This window comes from Carcharodon carcharias, chromosome 1 (genome assembly GCF_017639515.1).
Source record: "Carcharodon carcharias isolate sCarCar2 chromosome 1, sCarCar2.pri, whole genome shotgun sequence".
In the NCBI taxonomy this organism is placed as follows: domain Eukaryota; kingdom Metazoa; phylum Chordata; class Chondrichthyes; order Lamniformes; family Lamnidae; genus Carcharodon; species Carcharodon carcharias.
In genome coordinates, this window is record NC_054467.1 from 258,235,994 (window position 1) to 258,241,993 (window position 6,000).

Here is a 6,000-nt window from a genome sequence, read left to right on the forward strand (position 1 = left end):
GCCAGTTACTCTATCCTCTCTCTCATGTCAGTTACTCTATCAGCTCTCACCTGTCAGTTACTGTATCCTCCCTCCTGTCAGTTACTGTATCCTCTCTCCTGTCCATTACTCTATCCTCTCCCCTGTCAGTTACTCTATCCTCTCTCTCCTGTCAATTAATCTATCCTCTCCCCTGTCAGTTACTCTACCCTCTCTCTCCTGTCAGTAACTCTATCCTCTCTCTCCTGTCAGTTACACTATCCTCTCTCTCCGGTCAGTTATTCTATGCTCTCTCCTGTCAGTTAATGTTTCCTCTCTCCTGTCAGTTACTCTATCATCTCTCCTGTCAGTTAATGTATCTTCTCTCCTGTCAGTTTCTCGACCCTCTGTCTGCTGTCAGTTACTGTATCCTCTCTCTTCTGTCAGTTACTCTATCCACTCCCCTGTCTGTTACTCTATCCTCTCTCCTGTCAGTTACTCTTTCATCTCTCTCCTGTCAGTTACTCAATCCTCTCTCTCCTGTCAGTTAATCTATGCTCTCTCCTGCCAGTTACTGTATCCTCTCTCCTGTCAGTTACTGTAACCTCTCTCCTGTCAGTTACTCTATCCTCTCCCCTGTCAGTTGCTCTATCATCTCTCTCCTGTCAGTTACTGTATCCTCGCTCCTGTCTGTAACACTATTGTCTCTCCCCTGTCAGTTACTCTATCCTCTGTCTCCCGTCAGTTACTCTATCCTCTCTCTCCTGTCCATTACTCTATCCTCTCTCCTTTCACTTACTGTATTCCCTCTCCTGTCAGTTAATCTATCCTCTCTCTCCTGTCAGTTACTGTATCCTATCTCTCCTTTCAGTGACGCTATCCTCTCCATTGTCAGTTACTCTATCTCATCTCTCCTGTCATTTACTCTATCCTCTCTCTCCTGTCAGTTAGTCTATCCTCTGTCTCCTGTCAGTTACTGTATCCTCGTTCCTGTCAGTTACTCTATACTCTCCCCTGTCATTTACTCTATCCACTCCATCCTGTCAGTTGCTGTATCCTCTCTCCTGTCAGTTACTCTATCCTCTCTCTCCTGTCAGTTACTCTATCGTCTCTCTCCTGTCAGTTACTCTATCTTATCTCTCCTGTCCATTACTCTATCCTCTCTCTCTCCTGTCAGTTACTCTATCCTCTCTCTCCTGTCAGTTACTCTATCCTCTCTCTCCTGTCAGTTACTCTATCCTCTCTCTCCTGTCAGTTACTCTATCCTCTCTCTCCTTTCAGTTACTCTATCCTCTCTCTCATGTCATTTTCTGTATCCTATTTCTCCTGTCAGTGACTCTATCCTCTCTCCTGTCAGTTATTGTATCCTTTCTCTCCTGTCAGTTACTCTATCTTCTCTCTCCTGTCAGTTACTGTATCCTATCTCTCCTGTCAGTGACTCTATCCTCTCTCCTGTCAGTTACACTATCGTCTCTCTCCTGTCAGTCACGCTATCCTCTCTCTCCTGTCAGTTACTCTATCAGCACTCACCTGTCAGTTACTGTATCCTCCCTCCTGTCAGTTACTGTATCCTCTCTCCTGTCCATTACTCTATCCTCTCCCCTGTCAGTTACTCTAGCCTCTCTCTCCTGTCAGTTGCTGTATCCTCACTCCTGTCAGTTACTCTATCATCTCTCTCCTGCCAGTTAATCTATCCTCTCTCCTGTCAGTTACTGTATCATCTCTCTACTGTTAGTAACTCTATCGTCTCTCCTGTCAGTTACTCTATCCTCTCTCTCCTGTCAGTTACTCTATCCTCTCTCTCCTGTCAGTTACTCTATCCTCTCTCTCCTGTCAGTTACTCTATCCTCTCTCTCCTTTCAGTTACTCTATCCTCTTTCCCTCCTGTCAGTTACTCCATCCTCTCTCTCTCTCCTGTCAGTTACTGTATCCCCTCTTCCCTGTCAGTTACTCTATCCTCTCTCTCCTGTCAGTTACTTTATTCTTTCTCTCTTCTGTCAGTAACTCTATTCTGTCCCATGTCAGTTACTCTATCCTCTCTCTCCTGTCACTATCTCTATCTTATATCTCCTGTCCATTAATCTATCCTCTCTCTCTCCTGTCAGTTACTCTATCCTCTGTCGCCTGTCAGTTCCTCTATACTCTCCCTTCTCAGTTACTCTATCCACTCGATCCTGTCAGTTGCTGTATCCTCTCTCCTGTCAGTTACTCTATCCTCTCTCTCATGTCATTTTCTGTATCCTATCTCTCCTGTCAGTTCCTGTATCCTTTCTCTCCTGTCAGTTACTCTATCTTCTCTCTCCTGTCAGTTACTGTATCCTATCTCTCCTGTCAGTGACTCTATCCTCTCTCCTGTCAGTTACACTATCGTCTCTCTCCTGTCAGTCACGCTATCCTCTCTCTCCTGTCAGTTACTCTATCAGCTCTCTACTGTCAGTTACTGTATCCTGTCTCCTGTCAGTTACTGTATTCTCTCTCCTGTTCATTAATCTATCCTCCCCCCTGTCAGTTACTCTATCCTCTCTCTCCTGTCAGTTGCTGTATCCTCACTCCTGTCAGTTACTCTATCCTCTCTCTCCTGCCAGTTAATCTATCCTCTCTCCTGTCAGTTACTGTATCGTCTCTCTACTGTTAGTAACTCTATCGTCTCTCCTGTCAGTTACTCTATCCTCTCTCTCCTGTCAGTTACTCTATCGTCTCTCCAATCAGTTACTCTATCGTCTCTCCTGTCAGTTACTCTAACCGCTCTCTCCTGTCAGTTACTCTATCCACTCTCCTGTCAGTTACTCTATCCTCTCTCTCCTGCCAGTTACTCTATCCTCTCTCTCCTGTCAGCCACTCTATCCTCTCTCCTGTCAGTTACTCTATCCTCTCTCTCCTACCAGTTACTCTATCCTCTCTCTCCTGTCAGCCACTCTATCCTCTCTCCTGTCAGTTAATCTATCCACTCTCTCCTGTCAATTACTCTATCCTCTCTCTCCCGACTGCTAGTCTATCCTCTCTCCTGTCAGTTACTCTTTCCTCTCTCTCTCCTGTCAGTTACTCTATCCTGTCTCTCCTGTCAGTTACTCTATCCTCTCTCTCCTGTCAGTCCCATTATCCTCTCTCCTCTCAGTTACTGTATCCTCTCTCCTGTCAGTTAGAGTATCCTCTCTCGCCTGTCAGTTATTCTATCCTCTCTCCTGTCAGTTACTCTATCCTCTCTCTCCTGTCAGTTACTCTATCTTCTCTCTCTTGTCAGTTACTCTCTCCTCTCTCTCCTTTCACTTACTCTATCCTCTCCCCTGTCAGTTACTCCATCCTATCTCCTGTTCATTACTCTATCCTCTCTCTCTCCTGCCAGTTACTCTATCCTCTCTCTCCTGTCAGTTACTCTATCAGCTCTCTCCTGTCAGTTACTGTATCCTCCCTCCTGTCAGTTACTGTATCATGTCTCCTGTCCATTACTCTATCCTCTCCCCTGTCAGTTACTCTATCCTCTCTCTCCTGTCAGGTGCTGTATCCTCACTCCTGTCAGTTACTCTATCCTCTCTCTCCTGCCAGTTAACCTATCCTCTCTCCTGTCAGTTACTGTATCGTCTTTCTACTGTTAGTAACTCTATCGTCTCTCCTGTCAGTTACTCTATCCTCTCTCTCCTGTCAGTTACTCTATCCTCTCTCTACTGTCAGTTACTCTATCCTCTCTCTCCTGTCAGTTACTCTATCCTCTCTCTACTGTCAGTTACTCTATCCTCTCTCTACTGTCAGTTACTCTATCCTCTCTCCTGTCAGTTACTCTAGCCTCTCTCTCCTGTCAGTTGCTGTATCCTCACTCCTGTCAGTTACTCTATCATCTCTCTCCTGCCAGTTAATCTATCCTCTCTCCTGTCAGTTACTGTATCATCTCTCTACTGTTAGTAACTATATCGTCTCTCCTGTCAGTTACTCTATCCTCTCTCTCCTGTCAGTTACTCTATCCTCTCTCTCCTGTCAGTTACTCTATCCTCTCTCTTCTGTCAGTTACTCTATCCTCTCTCTCCTGTCAGTTACTCTATCCTCTCTCTCCTTTCAGTTACTCTATCCTCTTTCCCTCCTGTCAGTTACTCCATCCTCTCTCTCTCTCCTGTCAGTTACTGTATCCCCTCTTCCCTGTCAGTTACTCTATCCTCTCTCTCCTGTCAGTTACTTTATTCTTTCTCTCTTCTGTCAGTAACTCTATTCTGTCCCATGTCAGTTACTCTATCCTCTCTCTCCTGTCACTAACTCTATCTTATATCTCCTGTCCATTAATCTATCCTCTCTCTCTCCTGTCAGTTACTCTATCCTCTGTCGCCTGTCAGTTCCTCTATACTCTCCCTTGTCAGTTACTCTATCCACTCCATCCTGTCAGTTGCTGTATCCTCTCTCCTGTCAGTTACTCTATCCTCTCTCTCATGTCATTTTCTGTATCCTATCTCTCCTGTCAGTGACTCTATCCTCTCTCCTGTCAGTTCCTGTATCCTTTCTCTCCTGTCAGTTACTCTATCTTCTCTCTCCTGTCAGTTACTGTATCCTATCTCTCCTGTCAGTGACTCTATCCTCTCTCCTGTCAGTTACACTATCGTCTCTCTCCTGTGAGTCACGCTATCCTCTCTCTCCTCTCAGTTACTCTATCAGCTCTCTACTGTCAGTTACTGTATCCTGTCTCCTGTCAGTTACTGTATTCTCTCTCCTGTCCATTACTCTATCCTCCCCCCTGTCAGTTACTCTATCCTCTCTCTCCTGCCAGTTAATCTATCCTCTCTCCTGTCAGTTACTGTATCGTCTCTCTACTGTTAGTAACTCTATCGTCTCTCCTGTCAGTTACTCTATCCTCTCTCTCCTGTCAGTTACTCTATCGTCTCTCCAATCAGTTACTCTATCGTCTCTCCTGTCAGTTACTCTATCCGCTCTCTCCTGTCAGTTACTCTATCCATTCTCCTGTCAGTTACTCTATCCTCTCTCTCCTGCCAGTTACTCTATCCTCTCTCTCCTGTCAGCCACTCTATCCTCTCTCCTGTCAGTTACTCTATCCTCTCTCTCCTGCCAGTTACTCTATCCTCTCTCTCCTGTCAGCCACTCTATCCTCTCTCCTGTCAGTTAATCTATCCACTCTCTCCTGTCAATTACTCTATCCTCTCTCTCCCGACTGCTAGTCTATCCTCTCTCTCCTGTCAGTTACTCTTTCCTCTCTCTCTCCTGTCAGTTACTCTATCCTGTCTCTCCTGTCAGTTACTCTATCCTGTCTCTCCTGTCAGTTACTCTATCCTCTCTCTCCTGTCAGTCCCATTATCCTCTCTCCTCTCAGTTACTGTATCCTCTCTCCTCTCAGTTACTGTATCCTCTCTCGCCTGTCAGTTATTCTATCCTCTCTCCTGTCAGTTACTCTATCCTCTCTCTCCTGTCAGTTACTCTATCTTCTCTCTCTTGTCAGTTACTCTCTCCTCTCTCTCCTTTCATTTACTCTATCCTCTCCCCTGTCAGTTACTCCATCCTATCTCCTGTTCATTACTCTGTCCTCTCTCTCTCCTGTCAGTTACTCTATCAGCTCTCACCTGTCAGTTACTGTATCCTCCCTCCTGTCAGTTACTGTATCATCTCTCCTGTCCATTACTCTATCCTCTCCCCTGTCAGTTACTCTATCCTCTCTCTCCTGTCAGGTGCTGTATCCTCACTCCTGTCAGTTACTCTATCCTCTCTCTCCTGCCAGTTAACCTATCCTCTCTCCTGTCAGTTACTGTATCGTCTCTCTACTGTTAGTAACTCTATCGTCTCTCCTGTCAGTTACTCTATCCTCTCTCCTGTCAGTTACTCTATCCTCTCTCTCCTTTCAGTTACTCTATCCTCTCTCCCTCCTGTCAGTTACTCCATCCTCTCTCACTCTCCTGTCAGTTACTGTATCCTATCTCTCCTGTCAGTGACTCTATCATCTCTCCTGTCAGTTACACTATCGTCTCTCTCCTGTCAGTCACGCTATCCTCTCTCTCCTGTCAGTTACTCTATCAGCTCTCACCTGTCAGTTACTGTATCCTCCCTCCTGTCAGT